General features: G+C 44.5%; 1 long non-coding RNA gene across 1 annotated transcript in view; it reads left to right on the forward strand.

The window, feature by feature from the left end:
- Positions 1 to 19,144, forward strand: part of LOC140843527 (uncharacterized) — a 50,561-nt gene extending 31,417 nt beyond the window's left edge. The window contains exon 3 of the long non-coding RNA XR_012121368.1: positions 15,041 to 19,144. This is a non-coding gene — a long non-coding RNA (uncharacterized lncRNA). The remainder of the gene's footprint in view (positions 1 to 15,040) is intronic.
- Positions 19,145 to 22,556: the final 3,412 nt, after the last annotated feature.

The raw sequence follows: 22,556 nt of genomic DNA on the forward strand, positions 1-22,556 counted from the left end.
AGAGTGGTAATCAAGGTGGATACAACCATGCATGTGCTTCCGAGTAATACCTCCTATGATGTTGAACTCTGTGTGCATTCCCTGGGCATTCATTTCTAGTAACCAAACCGAGGTCTTACAGCCATGCAGCAAGGTCTGCATGGAGACAGTGGACATCTTGGCGAGCTGTGCACATCCAAACAAGTGCTGTCTGATCCTGACACGTGGAGGAGGATGAGCACTGAGCAGCAACTTTGTCTCCAAATAAGGGCCCTCAAATGTATTTGCACAGACCCTCAACTTAAAATAAAATTAGGCAAATATAAAAGAAACTAGGTTATGGGACAGTTAGTATTTCAATAAAGACTGAAATACCATTCCGGGTCTCAAATGCCAAGCTTCTTTGAGCTATGGATGTCACCAAGGTATTTGGTAACATTGGCTGAACTAGGTACCCAGCATTGCACTAGCTATGGTCAAATTTCCCACAAATCTAAATTATAGCTCCATTCCAGCACCTCAAAATCTCCACTTTCATTATTTCCTTGGCAAACATTTATTTGATATCATAATAGGGACTGAAAGGACAAAGAACGATAAATCATAATCAGAAGGTACAAACTTCCAGTTATAAAATAAAGTAGTCATGGGGAGGATGCAACCTACCTACAGCACAGGGACTAGAGTTAGTACTGTATTATAGATGTGAAAGCTGCTAGACTGTGTAGATGTTCGAAGTTCTCATCACAAGAAAAATAATTTGTAAATATGCGTGGCAATGGATGTTAACTAGACATTGTGGTGGTCATTTCAAAATATATGCAAATATCAAACTATTTTGTTGTACACCTGAAACTAATGTAACATGTCAGTTTTATCTCAACTAAAATAAAGATAAATCATGATGTGATGGGAAGAGCTCTGGGGTCAGGCCTAGATCTGAATTGTGTCACTGCACTTAACTGTCCATGTAGTCTTTGGTAAATTTGTCACCCCCTCTAAGGTCTTAGGAGCTTTGCCGACACTGAAGAGCAGGTCCACCTTTTGAATTTGGGGAGGATTAGATGAGGCTGTGCTTAAAAAATGCCAGCTTTGTGTTTGGCATATAGCAGGTGTGTTGTAGATCCAATTCCTTGGAAAACAGATTCTAAGATTCTGCCATTGACCTACCCAGCACTCAGTTGGGTTGAAAGAGGAGCTGACCTGGAACAGAGAGCTCAGCCCATCCAAGGAAGGCTCCAGAGGCAGTGGGATCCTTATTCTGACCACCCTTCACCCCCTATACCCTCACCTTGGAGCAATGGTGTCTAAGGACATCTTTACTCCAGCAGGACCTCTTTGCCTCACTTTTACACTGCTGAAATGTGCACTGAGACACTTTCCACAAACCACATGGATGGTTTGCTGAAAGGCAGACTCATGGCTCCATCTCCAGCAAATCAGAAAAAGACTCAAACTTTATGAAGATTTTGATGACCCTGATACTGGTTTATGATATTCTGAGGTCAAGCAGAGCCCAACGTATCTGTCCTTCCCTCCCTCCCACTGTTATGGCAAGGGAGTAACTCTTCTCTAGTCTAAGAAGTTGGAGCTGAGTGCTAAGATGATCTAAGAAGGTTTAGTTTTCCCAGGGAGCTTTGAGAACCACAATTTGTTACTTGCTACAGTGGGGAGGGCAGGAGTGGATGAAGAATGTCTGAAAGGTTATGAGACAATCTGTACTTTATGAAATAGTGGTAAAACTCATAATAAAAGCTAACATTTACTGAGTATTTGTTATGGGAAAAGTATGGTCTTAAATCTGGATTAAATGAGCTAAGGGATTATCTCATTAACCTCACCACACCTTGGAGAGAGAGGTATTATCATATTTATTCCCCCAAAGGGACACAAATCCCATGAATGCTGGGATGTGGATGTGTATCTCATTGGCAGTTGTATCCCTGGGACTGAAATGAGTACCTGGCACACAGATACCCAAATGGTAATTGCTGACTGAATAAATGACCATCCATGTCTTATAGATGAGAAGCCAATATTAGAGGATGTATCTAAGCAGCCTGACTCAAAAGCTTCTGGTGCTCTGAGCCACTCACTAGACTACTCTGCAAGTACTTTTGAGATTGAGAGGTGAGCAGCAGGCTGAAAAATGTGTGGTATGAGGATAGGAGAAGAGGGTGGCCCAAGGAAAATGAAAAGATTGCTGTAGAACTGAAGGCCCAGCAGACCTCACCGTAAGTGTCAATTAGCTGTTGTCAAAGAGATAACAGTTCACTCAGAGCCCACTGGTTAAGCCTAAAAAGGGGAGGGGTGTGTTTGTCTGTGTGTGCATGAGCATGTGTGTGTGTCTGGGGTGACAGACAGGGAGAGGGTGGTGAGGGAAAGTGGTTTGTTAGGTTGACCAAGTACCAGACAAACAACTTACTGACAGAGCTCACCAGAAACAAGCATCAAAAGTTGATCCTGGCTAATCAGTGGAGGAGCCAGGATTAAAATATGCATTCAAGGTCCCCTAGCCAAGGAGAGGATAGCTTTCTTCTCATTTTCTCAAGCTGATACCACATTTCTCAGTCAGACTTGTCCACAGATTGCTTTTACATGGGGAACCTTGTAGCACTAGTGTTCCAAATGGTAAAATACAGTCAGGGAAGAGGGGATTGTGTGGCAAGGGGACCCGCCCCTTCTTAGGTGGCATCTTCATCTCTGCACTCAGTGTTGGCATGATTCAGCCCAGAACTGCGAGCTCATGGAGGGCAGTGAGGTACTGTATTTATCTCTGTGCTCCCTCCACAGCCAGAGTAGCTACCAGGGTGCTGTAAGGGCTCATATTTCACTCACTTGAGTTCATCCTTGAAGCCAGTTTTGCAGAATCAGTGTGTGGAGATCTGTGGCCAGGCTCCCCTCACCCCTGTGCATGGACCTGAGCAATTGCTACATTTCTGATACATGAGGCTGCCCTCCCGGGTCCTTGGTCCTCTTATATTCCCTGCACTCTTTCTAGAGGAACACTCGCCTAAAGAGTAACTTTCTGCTTCTGCATATCAGCTCTTGTGACTGACGTTTTTATAATCACTCCTTGGAACAGTGGTTATTTTTTTCCTCTCTCCCCATCCCCACTTGATTTTAGTCTTCTTTCTTTATAGTCTTCCACACATCTGTTTCTCTCCTTTCTCTTCTTCCTGAGGCAGTATTACAGAGCGCTGAGTGACAGGAGAGCAGACGGCTTGAGTTCCGCTCTGCCTCTTCCTCACGGTATATCTGCAGGGAAGTTGTTCAGCTTCTTTAAGCCTCGTTTTCTTCATCTCCTGAACGTGATGTCCATATAGGCATCCAATTATACCTTTGTTAGCTACAGAGTTATTTGAGATAACTCTATTCTCTCTCTCTATGGATTTACCTGCTTTAGTCATTTCAAACTACTGCAATCATATAATATGTGGTCTTTTGTGTTGGCTCCTCACTAAATGTGTTTTCTCAGTTCATCCATGTTATTCTGTGTATCAGTACTCCATTCCTTTTTGTGGCTGAATAATGTTCCATTGTGTGGATATACACATTTTGGTAATACGTTCGTCAGTGGATGGAGATCCGGGCTTTTTCTTTTTAGCTGTTATGTATAATGCAGCTATGAATATCCCTCTATGCATTTTTGTGTGGACATATGTTTTTAATTCTCTTGGGTGTATCCTAGGAGTAGAATTTCTGGATTATGGTTTTGTTTATTTTTGTAGATGTCTTTCTGGTTCTTTATTTTAGTTTGCTATTTCTTCTTTTGGTTTCCCCTTTGGTTAGAACATTTTGTTTTCATTTCTTGCAGAAATCGGAACCTTGGTCATCATCTGACTGTGCCATGCTTTGCGAATGGGCCAGTGAACTATAAATTGGGAACAGGGACTCGGTGAAATAGGGGAGTTCTTTTCTACAGGCAGCCATCTATTTCAACCAGGGCTATACCTGAGTATTGGGAACAACACAGACAGGGCTAGCCATTCTGCCCTCTACCATGTACTGTTACTTCTTTTGTTCCCAGAATGTCCCCAAAGAACCATCATAAAGATAGTTCAGAGCACCAAGACTTCTTGATGGCACATTTTAGTGAAAATTCCACTGACCAGCCTGACTCCACAGGATAAGGATGGAGATGCTTGTTTTTGCACTGCAGCTCTTGAAACTTTTGCTCATCAGAGCAATAATGGAGGAAATTAGGGATGGGTTTGACTGGGTATGCTGAGCATCAGAGTACTTCTTGGCTATCAGCAAGTCCAACATAGTTCTGGGGAATGACAATGCCTGCTGTCTAGTTAAAGGTTTTGATCAATGAGAGGAAACATGTCTATGCAATGGAAAACCTTTCACCATGTCTGACAGAGACAGGAGTGCAAAATCATAGAGAAGAACAAAAATTTACTTGCCAATTCCCTGAAACATTCCTTTTAAGCATCAAGATTTCTAGAGCTGGGGGGATCTCAGATGTCATCAAAGAGGTTATTGATGTTTCAAGGATTGCAGAATCATAAAAAGTTAAATATGGAGAGTAGCTATTAAGCTTTTCTAATTCCTCAACTGCTACTACCCACCTGTTCCACCTTCCTCTCTGAGCATTCAGTGGGCTGTCAGGTCCAGCTTAAAGCCATGCCCGTGACAGGCTTCCTCACTTGCTGCAGGTGTCTCTGGTGATACTTGACAGGAAGTTGGCCGGAGCGGTTTCCTAATCAGGGACATGAGGGGCGGAAGTGGGGATGTTCCAGTGTGAAGCCCAACAGCAAGGCAGTACCTGCTGGGGGAGCAGCAGCTGGAATCCACAGCTTCAAAGGCATTGTTAGAGGCAGGCAGAAAAATGAGTCTTTTATTTATTGGGAGCTGATCCTAATGTTGGTCATAATTGGAGTAGGTGGTCACCTGTGTGGTTTGATTTATGATGCGCCTGGGAGCCCTCTGTATCCTCTCTAGCATGTGCATGACTATTGAAAGTCCCCCTTAGCAATTCTTTCTTCTGGGACAAGATATGATTCCCTATTAAAATGCAAACACTCATGAGAAAAGGAACACATTAAGCTTGCAATCGTTTACCTAGGTATGTATTTAAATATCAGATCATTTCCAAACAGAATCTCCTAAAGACAAATTTTGACAGGACTAGGGTGAGAGCAGAGTGGGAAGGTGGAGAGGAAAAGCCAGCTTTCCAACAGAAGCTCATTCTGAGGAAAACTTGTGTCCTCCGGTAGCAGAAGCTACTTGTTGGGGAGGAGGACTCAACAGTGGAAAAGGCAAATCCATGCTCACCGTCTGCATCATATTGACTCTGACAAGGTCTACGGTCAGTTCTCAGTCCCTGCACATCATGCCCACTGCTGCTAGCTGATCCTAGATGCACCCTGAGGTGGATGCCTGGCTGACTCTCTATTCATCTTTATTTCCTGACCTAGCTGCCCTCTGCCCAGGACAGAACAGTCCACACTCATCCAAACAACTTGGCATCTCTGTTTTATTTGGAATCCTGTACGAATCTCCAACTTGCTTCACACCATGGATGGTGTGGCAGGAATCTGTGTCTGCAGACAATCAGGCAGCAAGCAGAGCCCTTTTCCCAAAATGTGGCAGATGGACTATTGGCCCCTGATAAGTGTGTGGCATCCTCATTCCCAACCTGTGAACAGTCACTTTGTCTGGCAACAGACTCTGCAGATGTAATCAAGTTATAGATTTTGAGACGGGAAGATAGGGAAGATGGGAAGATTATCTTGGGTTGTCTGGGTGGGCCAATGTGATCACGAGGGTCTTTAAAAGCGGAATATTATTCCCAACTGCTGTTCTAGCCATGATGATGGAAGGAGGGGTCTGAGACCTGAGAGGCTGCTGGCTTTGAGGATGGAGGAAGGGGACCACAAGCCAAGGAATGTAGAAAAAAGGAGGAAAAGGATTCTCCAGTAGAGTTTTCTAGAAAGGAGTGCTGTCCTGCTGACAACTTACTTGGTTTTTAGCCCAGTGAGGCTTTTGTTGCACATTGATAAATCTGCGTTGTTTTCCAGCCCTGAGCATGCGGTGGTTTGCAAGGGCAGCAATGCCCTTGTGAAGACTGAGGTGAGACAATCCCTCCATATCGTCTTCTCTTCCCAAGACGGGCCATGTCCTCCCTCTTAGACATTCATTCCCATTTAGCTCTCTACTTCCTTGTCCAACTCATGCAGTGAGTGTTTCTACTCTACCCTTTGAAACCCCTTTCAGTGAATGCTAATTGATACTATTAAGCACTTATTTTAATGTATTATCTTATTTGTATTTCCTACATTTTAAAGCACTTGAGTCTTACCATATGGAAAGGAAGGCTCAGAGAGCTACAAGGAACTTGACCAAAGCCACCCAGCCTTGGGTGGTTAAGGTGAGGTTCAATCAGACCCATCGACTGTGTTCTCAGACCCTCCAGGGCTGCCCAAAGGACCTGTCACAAAACAATAGCAAAGGGTATAAATACGCATTAGGTGTGTAGGGGCCCAGGGCAGGCTGCCCCAATGTGCCACTTTGGCATATTACTCTGAATTAAAGCACTGGAGAAGCAGCCTGACCCCGAAACCAGGAAATAAATCTCCCATGTGAAAGGCTGTCCTGTACCTGGAGGTGGCAAGATGTCTTTATCACTGAAGATAGGGAATTCAGAGCCAAGGAGTTTGCATAAACAAATCCTGTCCATTTTTAACCAGTTTACTACCCCAGCCCCAATGCTGTTCAGAATTAGTAACCCATGGAAGCTCCCACAGGTCAGGTGTCTTTGTTCTGTCAATTGCTCACAGATTTACTGTTTCTCTGCCTAAAATGTATAAGAACTGCCTGCCTTGGTCATGTCATTTCATTACTGGGCCTCTTTGTGCACAGAAGTGGACTTCGGTTTTTGTGTCCTGCTCAATTGTCTCACATCGGTCTGATTCTCAGCCAGAAGAACCTTGAAGGCTAATGGAAAATGCTTCTCTCCATCAGGACTTAAATGGATCTGTGGCCTGTTGTCCAGTTCCAGCTGTTTGCTCACTGCTCTCTGCCAAGGGCCAGGTGCCCGCTTTGCAGATTCTCCTCTGTTGCACCCACTGTCCTCTTGTGCTCTTACATCTGTGTAGTGGATCCATCTAGTGCACTTGCTTCATAGTCCTCTCCTCTGTCCTCTGGTCTTAATTCTGCCCCTCATCACTAACTTACTCAGGACAGATCCATTTCTGAAGTGCCAGCCCTCCCTCTCTGCCTGCCGCACCGTCCTCTCTCCTTCCAGCCCACCCCCTCTCAGCCCTCAACATCTGCTCTCCCAGAAGGCCTTCAATTCCTTGCCTCCCTTCCTTCCAAGTGGACGGCCCCACCCAGGCTGTACTAGCTGCACATGAGAATTGTCTCTTGTCCCAAACTGTTAAGCGCAGCTCCTCAGAGGGGCTGGGCAGGTGCTGGTGTTAAACCCTCCCCACGTGAGTCTGATGCTGAGAACACTGCTCGCAAGGAAGCTGGACTCTTGCAGGTCCCCTCCAGCTCTCCAGCCCTGCCTTCTGCTGCTTCCTTCCTCTCCTTCCCTGGCACGGCTGTCTGTGCCCTGCAGCTGCCCCAGCGTTTGGGTCCATCGGCCACTCTGTCTCTGCCGTTGCTCATTGGGAACCTCTGCACTGCGAGTAACAGAGCCTCCTCAGCCAGCTTGAGGGCTTTTGGGAAGCTTTTTCCTATAAAAAGCTTCCAGGATGTCCGGAAACAGGCTAGAGAACTAAAGGAAGGTGAAGACACGCCTCCCCTCCTGCTTTCGTCTCCATTTCCCTTTGTGTTTCTGCTTCAGTCTTTCGCTGCAGGCTTTTTTTTTTCTTTCTGTTTTTCAGTTCTTGTGGGAAGAAGTGGCTAGTGCCAGTGACTTCTGAATTTACAGTTTGAGAGAAGGCAGACCCGGGTGGAAAATTATAGATCCAGCTTTAAATTCCTAAGGCTGGACCAGGACCAATGGTCCCGAGACCAGTCAACGGTGACCATAAAGGTGTGGCCCTGCGGCAAAAACGCGGCTTCCCCTGAGATGACTCACGTTCCCACATCCATGGAATAGACGGGATAGCCTGCGTTTCTCGGAAAGCTGGAGAGGACTGGGGTAGCCCCACACAAAAACTGCAGGGGTGCTGACTATCCTTGAGAAAACAAAACAGATGAAGGGAGTGATACAATGGCAAACGTCGCTTTACGCAAGTGTCAGCTGGGTCCTTGCTGGGATTCAGCAATCCTTCGATTCACCTGTAGTCAGTAGTTTCTCAGTCGCCTAAGCTGTGTCGCCAAACCTTCCCACAATCTCTCTGGCGCCTCTTGCTCCACAGAAAAAGCAGAAACTGCTGTCGCAAAGTCCCGCAATTCTGCAGACTAACCTGCACCCACACTTCCCGTCTCACGCACTTTCTCCCATCCTTTTCCGCTCCAGGTTTGCACCCCTCCGCCTGTAATTGCATGTACGGTCCACGGTGAAGTGTCTCCTGTAAACCTCCCTGTGGCCTAGCTCTCTCTTCCTCGTGATTCCTGCAGATTTTAATTTCCTGTTTCATCCTCTACACATTCTATCCGGTGTCTGCCTGCCCCACCCCCTAACACCAATTCCCAGTAACCTCTCCAGATAAGGTCACCAACGACCTACTAATTGCTAAACTCAATGGGTATTTTCAGCCTTTGTCTTAATGTGCCTCTCTGCTGCCTTTGACACGATCTTCTAAATATGTTTCAAATAATTTCTTTTCTCTCTGTCCCTAAGGCCATGCCAGGACCTCTTCAAATCTTCCCTGAACTCTTGTAATAGTGTCTTTAATGGTTTCCCTGCCTTTAATTTTACCCAACTCTTCTACAGCTATTGAAGTTATTTTTCTAAAACAAGACCTGTTCCCATTAAAAATCCTTCCATTGCATTCCATAGCCAAGAAACGGGTTCAAAATCCTTAGCATGGCATCTAAGGCCTTTTATGTTGTGAACTCCCTCACCTTTCCAGCCACATCTTCTACCCCTTTTCTCTCTGCCTACTGTGTCCACGCATACCTTGCTGCTTGGAGCTCCCTACATGAGCCACACCCCTGCACATGCTACACACCCAGCCACCACCCTGCCCTGGCCTAGTTCTCTATGTCTCATCTCAAAGAACCCCTCTTCAGGGTTAAAGCCTTTCCTGACTGCTCCAGGCAGAGTCCATTGTTCTCCTCTTCTTGATTCCCATGTCCCCTGTATGTTTCTCACTATAGGGCCTCTTACATGGCATATTTATGATTTCTCTGCATGTCAGCTTTTTCCACAAGATCATAAGCTCCTCAAGGGCAAAGGAGGGGGTTTAATCATTCTTAGTAACTAAGTAGTAAGTGAGTGAATAAACGGGAAGAGGATAATCCATAGAGACTGGACTGGAAAGCTGATGAGGCGAGCCAGCACTAGTTGATACAGAAGACCCAGACCCAAACCCGCACTGTCTACCTCTGCACTTGAGATCCTGTATTGATATTTAACCTGTTGCTTCTCTTGCATGCTCGTTGATTCAGGTCAACAGTGCTCCCACCCTGTGTGCACCTGTTTCCTTTGATAGCTCATATTGAGGTCTTACTCAGCTCCTTCTGGTTTCCACCTTTTTATTTTTCTCCTTAAAATCCAATTTCAAAAAGCAAGTTGAGGAGTTGAGGCACTGAAAGATCTTCATTGATTTCCTTTCCTTACTTAGTAATGGGACCACTTATACCTTGATATTTCTTTTTTTTACTCTGATGTATTTGTAAAAGTTCTGCCCCTTCCTTTCAATCTCTATGCCTTGGATCACCCCGGCCTCTGGCTTTCCTTCTCTACCTTTTCCTTTCCATCCATTCTGACTCTAGTTCAGAAAGTTTTATGTCTCCTTCCTGAAATTTCTGTGTCCAGCAAAATTTTCAGATGATTTTAAATCTTCCTGACGATCCCTGAGGAAGTCGTGCTGCTGAATTGTTCAGGGTTTGCATCTCACCCTTCCAGCTTTGGCTCCTAGCTAGCAGAGTGGTTAAGAACATGATCTGGGAGCTGAACTGCCAGCATTCAGATCTCAGCTCTACCACTCACTGACTGTGACCTTGCTCAGATTCCATGAACTCCTTGTATTTTAGTTTCCTCTTCTGCAAATGGGCTTAATCATCATACTTACTTGACAGCTACGCCCTTTATGGAAGAGTGCCCAGCACAGAGTATGTGCCCTGGGGGTATTTATTGTCTCCTGTTTCACCTTCACCTCCTCCCTCTGGTTAGTGAATATGAAGCATTCAGAATAGATTCCTCTGAGCAGAACACTTTTCTAGACACTATAATGAAGGATGAAGGATTAACAGTGGAATAAAGAAAAACCCTATTTACAAACCTTGGGGATCATAACAACATATAAACGGAAAGGACCTTTTATCATGTGCTCAAGGGCAGGGCGATGCAATAGGTACTTTAGCTCATCAGATATAGTTTCTTCCTTCAGTCAGTTGTTGAAGGTTGAAATCATGGCTCCATATTTTGTAGAGGAAGAAACTGGACTATAGTGAGGTGGAGGTTTTAGACTAAAGTCACATAGCAATAAGTAGTAGAAGTGGAACAGGACACCACATTGGCTCCTAAAGCCCATGCCCTTAACCACACGGCTAGACTCTATCCTAAATAAATGAGCGCTACTGTCATTCTGTGAGGGAACCTGAGAGAACTGCAAGGAGCTGGGGCCTGCGTGCTGTGTTCAGTGAGAGTGGGAGGTGGGCGGTCTGGACGATGGTGATAAACTGCAGAACTGACATAAATATGTAACGACTACAGTTCTTTTTTTTTTTTCATGCACGGAGTGGGTGCAGCGGAAGACAGCCTGCCCGCCCAGGGTATAGTGGCAACTCGTGAGTGTTTGTTGGGTGAGTGCATGAGTGCTTTGGAAAATAGCCAGGGTCGGCCAGAACAGTTCTCTGGGAGCTCTCCCTGGAGCAGGGCTGTGGTGGGAATTAGGGCAGGGCGCCCAGGGCATTCAGTCCTCTGGTTCAGAGCGTGTGCAGGACAACACGGAGGAGGAGGGTGACGTGAGGAGGGGCTGGAGCTGGACGGGGGAGATAAGGCCAGAGGGACCTGATGGGGGCTGTGTGCAAATGGCTCAGGCAGGGTTTGGGTTCGGGAGGAGTGGAGGAGGCCACACCCTCCACCTCCTTCCCCGGGGAAGGTGGGCCCTGGGCAGTTTCACTGATCCTCATGTCTGCCCCATGAGGTCTGGAGCGAATGCTGAGGGGCAGGTGGCTAACCCATGTGCAGGAGCATGTCTCATCCACCCAGGATGTACAGCGACTCACTTGAGGGGGCTTGTTGTCTACAAGGGTGACCCTTAACCCTTCTGGAATCCAGACTCCTTGCCCTGGCCTGAAGATCATTCTGGACTCTGACCTGGAACTCTTTTCCCCATGAGCCTCCTTTCCGTTCCTCAGGTGCAGAAGCTCATTTTTGCCTCAGGTGTTTGCATTTGCTGTCCTCTCTGCTTAAAGTTGTTTTCGCTGGCTCCTCGAAGGGTTGGCTCATTTGTGTAAGTCCATTTTTAGCTCAGACTCCTCCTTCCTGGTGGCTCCCATCACTGCCCCATCTTACAGTCACCTGCCCAGTAGTAATCTTTATCAGACCTCCCTGTTTTATTTTATTTATAGTGTTGACTATTACTCAAATAATCTGCTTTCTTTGTCTCCTTGCTTAATCTTCCATCTGCACGAACCTAAGCTCTAGGGGAGCAGGAACTGAATCTCATGTGCTCATTGTCACAGCCCCAGTTCTTACAGGTAATATCTCAGCACATAGTAGGTGCTCAATGAGTATCTTTGGAACAAATGAATGAATCTGAACATCACTCTTAATGTACTAAACTTAGCTTTGTATGAACACTCAGCTTCTATCACCACTAAATTTCCCTGGTTTCTGATTCAAAATACTAGCACGCAGTTTTATAACTATGAAACAATGGAGTTTAGTCGAATGCAATCCCAGGAATAGAGTTGGATTTCTTAACATCAAAAAAGGGGGAGTAACCCACATGACTTTAAAATTCTACAATGCGACTTACTGCAAAGTGAAAAAAGCAGCATACTGAGCAGCATTTTTATAAACAGTATGTTTTCTTATTTCTCCATTTAGTAAAGAGACAAGCCAACTTTATGCTTGTTTGGGGCTCAGCCCTTACACAGATCAAAACAGAATCAGTGAGGGAAATTCAATCCTGCCCCTTCGTTTGGAAATGATTCTATGGAGGATATTCTGTTCATGTTTTTACTGGTTAGAACACATTTTAGTTCTTTACAGAAGCAGCTGTTCTCTCTCTCTCTCTCTCTCTCTCTCTCTCTCTCTCTCTCTCTCTCTCTCTCTCTCTCTCTCTTTTTCCTTATTTTAAGGAAACACAGTCAACCCAGACAGTGTTTCTCAGATGTCTTCATTGAGGAGCTCTCACCAGGAAGGATCATTCATCCTCATGATTTTAACTTCTACACTGCTTCAGAGCAATTCCCTTACTTACCTTTCCTGCTCTGACTTGTCATTCTTTTTCTAGTTCCATTTCTTCTGTTGCTTCCAGAACATCTTTATTTTGATGTCCTGCCTACCCTCGAAAGTTAACATATCAAAATAGCCCAGTATCTAACAGGCAGAAACAATACTACATCTCAAATTCCCAAATGAGCTTCAGAAGCTCCACTTAATGTGTTAATCCCTGAGAAATACCATCTTGGGGTCACCTTTGATTCCCTTTCCTGTGGGAGCATCTGAGGAACAGCATCAAAGATCGCCAGTCTTCTGTGGGGCTGGAGGAGCCCCTGAGATTCTCCTGGCTTTCCTTGGGTCTTGGACAGGGGGCAGCTGTCCCAGAGGGTCTCCAGGGTCCTTATTATGTCACCGAGGACCCTGTGGCCTGTGCCTCCCTTGCCCACAGACCATTACACAGTCTTAGCCTCTGAAGCTGGGCTGCTGAAGAGAGTGCTTCTGGTGTCAATGCCATCCTGCTCCGGGGCGCCCTCCTCAGTGGCAGAGTCTTATCTTTTCTTCCCAAAGCAGCAGGTCTACCATTAATGGAAATGCTGCCCTAGGATTTCTTGGCAGGCCCCTCCCTGCCTCAGGTGTGTGTCAGTGACCCCTGGGCCTGTGGTCCTAACCTCTCCAAGCCCTCATGTTTCTGGGAGCCCTCAAAGCTAGATATACACTTTGAGCCTATAATTTCTGAAATACTTTGCTTTTAAAACAATTTCTTTAAACTCAACAATGCTTGCAAAAATTCCTTTAAAATAGCCACCTTTCACTAACATCAGGAACAGGGTTAAGTTGTCTCTTTCATTCCAAAAATACATGCTGAAAACCTAGTATAGGCACTGAGCTACAGCCTCGACAGTCCAGATGGACATGAAATCTCCAGTTTTGAGGAAGACAGGCATCAATCAACTAATCACATAAGGATATGTCCTTAGAATAATGATTATTACTAAGCAAGGAAAAAACAGGTTACTGTGAGAGAAAATAACTCATATGATTGACCTTATTTAGAATGCAGAACTCGGAACTCCCTGAGAAAGTGATTTTAAGCGGAAACCTGAAAATTGATTAGGGGCCAGAGAAGCAAAACCATGGGAGGGTGTGGACAGTTCACCAGGTAGAAGAAACTGCATGCAAAAGATCTGAAGAGGAATGAACTTATGTCTGCGGTTGAACCTCTAACGAAGGCCGGGGCTGCTGGGGCAGAATGAATCAGGGAGTAAGAACGGTAGACGGGAGGGAGGCTACAGGGTGGTCAAAGGGACTTTGTAAACCATGTTTGGAATTTATATTCTACTGTTAAGAAAGAGAAAAAGAAAGAAAGGAAGGAAGGAAGGAAGGGAGGGGGGAGGGAGGAAGGGAGGATCAGAGGGAGGAATAAATGTATTTAAGCAGAGGATCAGTTAATGATCATATTTACAATTTGAAAACCATCTTTCTGGAGAGTGGGCTGGAAGCAGGAGAGTGTGGAATCAAGAAGACCAGTTCAAACGTTACTGATGGAGTCCTAGGTTGCACTGGAGGTGGTAGAGACGGGGAAACATGGAATGTTTCAAGAGTGTGGGTAAAATGGTAACATTTCCAGAATGTATCGCCTGGCTTTAGTGAATTTGCATATCCTCAGGGGTGGAGAGAAGTTCATCTCCATGTCGATGGGTAATTACCTGGACGAGGGAGGGAGTGTCTGAACCTGAGAGGTTAAGGGGAGGGGCTGGCTTGCTTGCTTGCTTTTTCCAGAGCAGAGGAGAGACAGTGCTGGACTGCAGTTTGTAAGCAGTAAACGGGTTTTAAACTTTATTTCTCCCTTTGACTGATTTCAGTTTTTAGAGGTATTTTGCACTGGGATTTCCTCTCCCCGGACTTACAAAGAGATATTTTGGATATAAGCATGTGAGTCCTCAGTGTTAGATTGAATGTATAGAACACAAAATGGTGGTATCAAAGTAAGCTTGGTTACAGAGAGAGGTCCTTTAGTGATATTGGTTAAGATTTGGAGAGGAACAGGCTAAGGGGCTGGTGATCAAGAGCTGAATTTGGGACAGGTTGGGTTTGAGATGTCTTGACTACCAAAGGGAGATGGCATGTTGACCAACTGCTCTATAGATCTGGGAGGAAACAAACATTTGGGGATAGCAAGGGAGTGGAGGAGATTGCCTGGGAAGAGAGGAGAGGAGAGAAGGCTGTGAGTATCTAGCTTGTCCTTATCTACCTGATACTATTAACTGGTCAGTTTTGTCAATAGATCAATGATTTCTTATTGACTTGAATTGTCTGTTTAATTGGATTGACCCACTCATGTGGCAGCCCTAGGCACTCCTGGTATAATTACGGCTGGATAAATAAACATTTTCCCGTCCTTATTTAGAATGCAGAACTAGGAACTCCCTGAGAAAGTGATTTTAAGCAGAAACCTGAAAATTGAGTAGGGGCCAGAGAAGCAAAACCATGGGAGGGTGTGGACAGTTCACCTGTTAGAAGAACTGTTTGGAAATCACCTCCCAAAGCAGCACAGAGAAGAAAATTAATTCTAAGACCACCCCCTTTTGACTTTTTTAGATGAAACTGGAAGATAGATGCCATCCCTGAACTCCAAAATATATGAAAGAGCTGCTGAAAGGAGCTGACATGTAGCAGAAGCCATGTGGAAAAAGTGAAGAGAAGGAACTCAGAGTCTGGAGAGAAGGCCCAGTGATATCAGCTCTCAGGAAGGTGCCAGAAGAAAATATTTCTCTACAGCAATAGGCTCTTCCCCAGAAGATAAATCTGTTTCTTCTCTCTGAACCTGGTTTGGTTCAGAGAGGCAGAAGAGACAGGACCTTACAAGACTCACACAGACGTGCTTTATCAGCAGGGAGCCTCCATCACTGTGGCAGAAGCGAAGAAAAATCTTTGGGTTTTAAACCCTAACAACTGGACGCTTACCCTGACTTCTGTCCCACATTTTATGTCTGGATAGAGTTGTTCCAGGGCGATCTAACTCTTTCAATAATGAGCAATAAAATAAGTTAGCAGGACACCAATATGAAGATACTGAAAGAAAATGGGAAATGAGTAGAAATAGAAAGAAGACCTATCCTAACATTTTGCTGTGAATTTCTTTAAAAAATGAAATAAAATACATAAAATGAAATAATTAGGAATGAAGACCCCCAAAAGAAAAACGTGGGATATGAGGGAAAGTATGGCAAGGAGGAGCCAGCAGGAAAGATGTAGAAGAAAAAAGGAACATCGCAAAAATGAAGGCAAAACTGGAAGAAGCTTAAGAATGGACACCACTGAACACATAGTAAGGAACACAGAAAAATAGAAGGCAGAGATGTTAACAAAATAAATGGAAACAAAATGGAAGTTTAAAGGAATAAAAAGAAAAAAAGATGTAAGGAAGACAAAGGGCAAGCCAAAATTCACAAAATTGGAATCTCCAAAGACAAAAACCCAGAAAATGAAACTTTGAAAAACTGAAAACAGAACCTAAAGTAATATGACAAACTGAGATGGCTGCATCCATCAGTACAAATGAGCTTAACTCTCCTCCTAAAAGAAAGTATTTCCAGCTTCACTCATAAAGAAAAACCTATCTCTGGACAAGAGACAGTCCTAAAGTGAACTGAAAGTGAACAAATGGGCAAAAATACACTGGGCAAATGAAAACGGTAGGAAAGCAGGCACTGAACTGTTAACGTGAGCTGAGGTAAAATGCAGGCCGAAGGGCACTGAGCCAGAGAAGGGGTTTTGTAATACTCAGTGTACACTAGTGTATAATGAAGATGTCACAGTCACCTTAGCTGTATACTGAGTCACACAGCATCACTGTTCAGATGTAGCAGAAATTAAGGGGGAGAAAGATGGAAACACTTAAAAGAGGACACATTAAGGGTTTCTCTGTTGGGCAAAGGTGAAGAAGAATGGCAAAATAAAGCTAAGACTTAAAACCAAAATTTAAAAAATTCCATTAGAAATTTTAAGACTTGCTCTGTAACAGCTCTTGGGTCCATGAAGGAAGGAAAACTCAAGTTGGAAAGCATTGATAATTAAAGCGTTATAGATTAGAATCTAACGGATATAGCAAAGCAGTGCTTAGAAGAAACTTTGTGGCCACAAATATATAGACCGATCAGAAAGAAGGAATAAAAATGAACCCGTTAGTGAGCTGTAGCTGGTAGTCCCATGAACACACATGCTGGGTCTCTTTCCCAACAAGATGGTTGTCAAGTCCAGTGTAAGCATGGAAGTGAGATCCAGTTTTGCTGTGTAAGTGCACAGGTGCATGATTTTCCTTGTGAAATATTTGACAGTCTATCTTCCACCACTTTTTGGGGACATAGATTTAGAATTAAATGAAGGGTTAGTTAAGCACTTCTCTCCTAGTCTCTTCTTCGGATGAGTGTAGATGGGGAGGGAAAAGGTTGTATGGGTCAGGAGAGATGCAACAGCCACAACAGGATAATTCGAGGAAGGTTTATTTGTACAACAGTCAGTAAGGGCCATGATTGTCAACCTTGGCTGACATTGGAATCACCTGGAGAGCTATTTAAAAATATCAGGGTCCCTGGTTTTTTCTTTCATAGCACTTTATAACAATTTGTGTTTTTTTAAATCATTATCTTCCTTGACACTTTAAGTTTCATGAGGACAGAAACCCTCCGATTTGCACCCCCAGTGTCGAGTTCAGTGCCCACTCAGTCACTCCAGGACTTCTAATTTAATTGGCCTTTGGTGAAGCCCATAAACTGGTATTTAAGGAACTCCTGGGATTCTAAGACACAGCAGGCCTGGGGACCACAGTGTAGGAGGTCCTAGAGGGAGACTGCAGTGACCTGGGGCCAACCACAGACTGCCTGTTGCCACCATCAAGCTCAAAGGGGTCAGTAGATGGAATGGCCACCGGAACCTGGATGTGTAGAGCAGGTGACCTTGAGAAGAGCAGCAACCTTTGATTAAGCACAAAACCAAATTGAGGCGATGTTGCAGTCCTGGAGAAAGATGGCACTCATATCATGGAACACACCCTATTTGATTGTCCTGCTGTGTAGATAACATGTGTGTTTGCACCCATCCACATATTTAACATGCAGCTGCAGCTACAATGCAATTCAGAGTTAACTACCTTTGTCTCCACACAGCTACAGTGGCTAAGGCAGTGGTCCTCAATGGAAGCCCTCACCCAGAGGTCTTGCCATGCACAGACTGATGGGCCCCACCCCGGGGGTTTCTGATTTAGGAGGGCTGGGGTGGGGCCTGCGTTTCTGCATTTTTAATGAACTTCCTGCTGATGAAGAAGTGACTGGTCTGAGACCACACGGCTAAAGGCTGAAGGCGTCTCTCTTCCAGTTCTGGCCCTTGGTCACTCATCCTCCTGCTTCTGTAGACGCTGCTCACTCACTCACACTCTGGTGAGCCACGTCAGCTTCGGGTGCTGACTGCAGAGCAGCCTGCATGCCACTCGCCACGATTGCCCTGAGTCCCGATGTCTTCAGCACAGGGGTGTTACCGTCTGAACTTCTTTTACTCTGCTTGGTCCTATGCCTGTTACTTACCACAAGTATCCATTCATTACCAGAGGGTGAGAAGGTGTAGTCTTCTCCATGTGTATCAGATTTTGCCAATTGCAGCTGATGACCATCCACAGGGTTAATATTTTTCCTCTCGTCCAGCTCTTGGTAGACTTGTGTGTGGCATTAGCTCCAGACTGGCCAAGGAGCAAGTTCTGGCTCTACCATGCCCTGGCTATGGAACATTAGAGAAATGCTTTGGGCAATTTCCTCATTGGCAAAAGATGGGCATTAATGCCTTCAAAGTGTTGTCATGAGGCCACAGCAGGATATGATATGCAAGAGAAAAAATGCCTGGCTCAACGAATATTAGCTAATGATGAATCACCCTGTATTTTGACAAAAAAAAAAAGTAATAACTTTCAGGGTGAATGTTAGGTGAAACAATTTTCCTTCCTTGCTCAGAATTAGTGTACTTTTGGGCAATGGTTCTCAAACTATGTTCCCAAAGGCAGTGGGCTTAGCATTTAAGGACTCACAGAGTAAAATTGGCATTAGAATCTGGGCTCTGCCCTTGACTCAGGTGTGCAACCTTATGGTGTAACTTAACTCGTTTCAGTATCTGCAAAGTGAGGGGATAGAACCTTCCTCAGAAAGTTGAGGATTAGTTAACTAGTGCATGTATAGGGTTCAGCCCACTACTCGACATTTGATAAGCACATAGTCAATGTTAACTATCACTAGGTTTTGGAGAACAATGGACTCTGGTGAACTAGACCTAATAAATGCAAATAATAAACAAAAGATTCATAAACAGAATGTTTTCAATTTTGCTTTTCCTTCATTAATCTTTTTTTGAATTTTCACTGATGGCTGGAGTTTTCCTTCAAATGAGTGCAGAAAGAAAAGTGGTGCTTATTCTAATAGCTTTTATCTGCCTCAGACTCTACATGTGGAGTGTCTTCTGGGTGGGCTGGATGGGGAATTTTAACTTTACTAATAGAGAGAGGCATCCTGCTAAGTATTTTATAAACTCTGCCTCATGTACATCTCACAGCCATACCATAAGGCCAATATTTCAGTCAACGTTGAAGAGCTAGAAAGTTGGGCACATATCATCTATCCTCTAACAAACTGTTCCACGTTAATCTGATAGAATAAAAGTATGAATGCCTTTCTGTGTCCCAGTTTCCCTGTTTTCATTTGGTCCCTCTGAGTGAACACATTGAGAATTACTGTTTCATTACTTTCATGTCATGCCACGAAATAGCCCATCATGGAGATGGGGCCTGGAGTTTTGCTCTTACACTTCTCTATTTAGCAGTGGTCTACACACACGCACACATGCACACACATACTCTACAGATGTACACACACACACAGGTGTGTACATCCTCCTAAATTTATTCATATGAAGTGACTAGGAAGCTTTAAGAGTACATAAATGAGTACACTGTTTCCTTTACCTGCCCTATCTTGTTTTCAGCACAGTTAAATTTGGTCTGCTACTTGCTTAGCACAAGGCTCAATACATCCTTATTGAACAAAAGGAAATTATACTGAATTCTGTGGAATAGGCCAACAATTGTATCTATCCAGGTTTCTCCCCTTCCTAGTGTTCTTCTAGCAAATTATTTAGAGTCACTGATCTATGTCTCCATATTCTGACCATTCCGTCTTCCAGCTCACTGTTGAGCATTTTCCCATACAAGGCTGCTGGGCCTCCTTGCCAGGCCTCAGTAGGTCCAACCATTAGGACCAGGAGGGAGCTGGCCTCCTTTGTTTATGAGCTGTGAGCTTGAGATCATGACTTTCAGCATATTTTCTCCACTCTGAATGGTGGGTGAAGTCAGTCCAGCTCCTGGTAAAGTGGCCTAGATGCCTGGATGCGGCCTGAGGCTATGAAACAGAGTTTGCATGCAGGAGGGGCAGCTGCTCCTGCTCTCCCTTAAGGCAGCTGGTGGCCATCTTCTGACTGGGATGGGCATGTGCACCACCCTGAATGGGGGTGGGGGGGTGCAAATGTATTTGTGCCAGTCAGCCTTTGTAATCAACTTGTGTTTTGTGGTTGTAATCTTTCTTTAATCTGTAATGCTTAATGATTTACAGCGTGATTTTAGAATCAAGAAAAAAGCCAGACTGCCTAGCTCAGTCGCCTTTCACCGGACAAAAGCTGTAAGGAGGGTGTCTGCAGAGGCTCCCCCACTGCCCTGTCATCTCTCTTCAGTGGTCCTGTTCTCTCGTTGACCCAGAAGTCCTGGGCGCGGGAGAGCCATCTCTGCCACAGGGTCCCAAAGAAAACAGGTGATACACTACATGGTATATAAAACGAAGGGAGGAAAAGACCATCTTAGGTAAATACCAGACTACTTATTTTATGATTTTTTAAAATGTCATTTTTGCTCCAATATTGACTTTTTTATGGAGGAGGAATTATAGATCCTGAAGCAGGGGCCACGGTTTCCTTTCCTCCGCACAGCTGTTCGAGGTAAGAATTGATGTCATGGTAATTAGTTATGAGTTTCTTAGCACTGAAGACCAGACTGCTGAGAAAACTCTGCCAGGTGACCTCTTGGGGGCAGACAATACACCCGGGAAAGAACCAGAACGGCCAGCAAAGAAGCACAAAGCAACTTCCCGATCTTGTTGCTACAAACAGATGTTGCCGCGGGCACTGGCTTGCAAGAAGGAAACACAATACTATCTTTCATTTGTCTGACCAGGCTTCTCTCTCCAATAACTGGTTTTGAGGCAAATTATTTCAGAATTGCACAGGCTGGTGAAAGGCAGTGGAATTGGAAGCTATCCTGGTGACCTGGGGGCTCAGACATGATGCTGTGAGAAGCAAAAGAGGTTGAGCTGAGGTCACGGAGAGACCCGGAGCCGGAGCGGAGGTTGCAGGGAAGGAGGGGGCAGCCAGACTTTCAAGAAGAGGTTCCGAGAAACTAGCTGGAGGGAGCGGGTGTGAGCTGAGATTCCTGGAGGGAGGTCACGGGAGGGGAAAGGGGAGAGAAAGAAAACCGAGTTAGTACCGCTCCTGCCCTCACCCGTGATTTTGGTTGTTTCCTTACAGTCTACACAGAGAGATGCTACCTAAAGGAAATGTAGATTGAATTAAGAAAATGCCATTTACATAGAGAAAAAAGAAGTTAATCCAGACCAGGGGGTTAGAATCTAGTGGAGGGAAAAACCCTTTGTTTTCTTTGGGCAAGGATATTTGTTTTTTTAAAACCGAATTATGTGAACTAACTTGCTGTATTTTCCAACTTGCTTGTATAAGAAAGTCTACTATCATTATTTAAAGGTGCATTCTGCCAAAAAAGCATATTACTCCAGTACAAGTTAAAGGTAAATAGTACCTCAAGTGAACAATTAGTTATATCTTGCTTTTTCTGCCCTCCATCTTCCTAAATCCAACTGCTTCTGTAACAGCCAGTCGCTCTGTGTGCTAGCAGCATTGCTGAGAACAGCTGACGTTCAGGGAAAACCTATTGTCTGCTGGTGCTACGTTTGTAACAGTCATACTAGCCAATGCTTATACCGTACATCTGGTGTCAGGAAAATTTTAAAAGGTTTACATCTGTTACATCACTGGACCCCACAACAACCTTCTAATGTGGGTACTGTTATTACCTTCTCTTTACAGGTGAGAAAACAGGGGCCCAGTGAGGTTAAGTGAGTTGTCTCAAAGTTAGGTAGCTAGTGGATGACAGAGCAAGGATTTGAGCCAGACGTCTGGTTTCAGAATCTGGGCTCTGAATGGCAACACTAATTTCATTTCATACTAATAAAGCCCTCTGAAGTAGGTAGCTATTCTTCTCATCATTTCCCTTTTATGTATAAGGAGGTTGACATTTGGAGATGAAATAATTTAATCAAGATTACGAAGTAAGTGGGAAAGCTAGGATTCAAATCCAAGGCTATTTAAATCCCATCTTAACCAGAGGTAGAGCTATGGTTGGTAGCTTCAGACCTATGCTTTTCAAACATGAATGTACACATGAATCATCTGGAGATCTCATTAAATAGAGGTTCTGATTCCATAGGCCCAGAGAGGGGTCCAAGATCCTGCATTTCCAACAAGCTCCCAGGTGATATTGCTGGACCAGAGACACACTACATGGTAAGGCTTTCACAGTGGGGGCCAGGAAACAGAAAGTGTTTCTCCTTTCCTCGCCCGTGCCCACACGTGTATCGACCAAGGGGTGTCTCTGCGAGTAGCAGCCTGGAGGTGACAAATTTAGCTTGGGATTCTGCAATTTAAAGTAAAACTCACCATTTTCTTTCCTGAGCAAGACGGAGACCTATCGAGATTCAGGGAGTTTCTTTCACATGTATAACCAATTGTACTCTTTTTAATTTACTGAAATTCATGTAGTTATCAAATTCATTCTAAATGTCATCACTTCCTCCATGAAACATCTCTTTAAATTTTTTTTACATACATTTCATCATGATTTGCATTAATGTCCTTTTGTTCTGATCTACCTAATAAACTCAAATTGATCGTCAACCAAAAATTTATAAGACATATCAAGTTTAGTACTTCATTCAGATTACTTCTTAATCACCTACTTGTA

The sequence above is a fragment of the Manis javanica genome, chromosome 9 (assembly GCF_040802235.1).
Source record: "Manis javanica isolate MJ-LG chromosome 9, MJ_LKY, whole genome shotgun sequence".
NCBI lineage: Eukaryota > Metazoa > Chordata > Mammalia > Pholidota > Manidae > Manis > Manis javanica.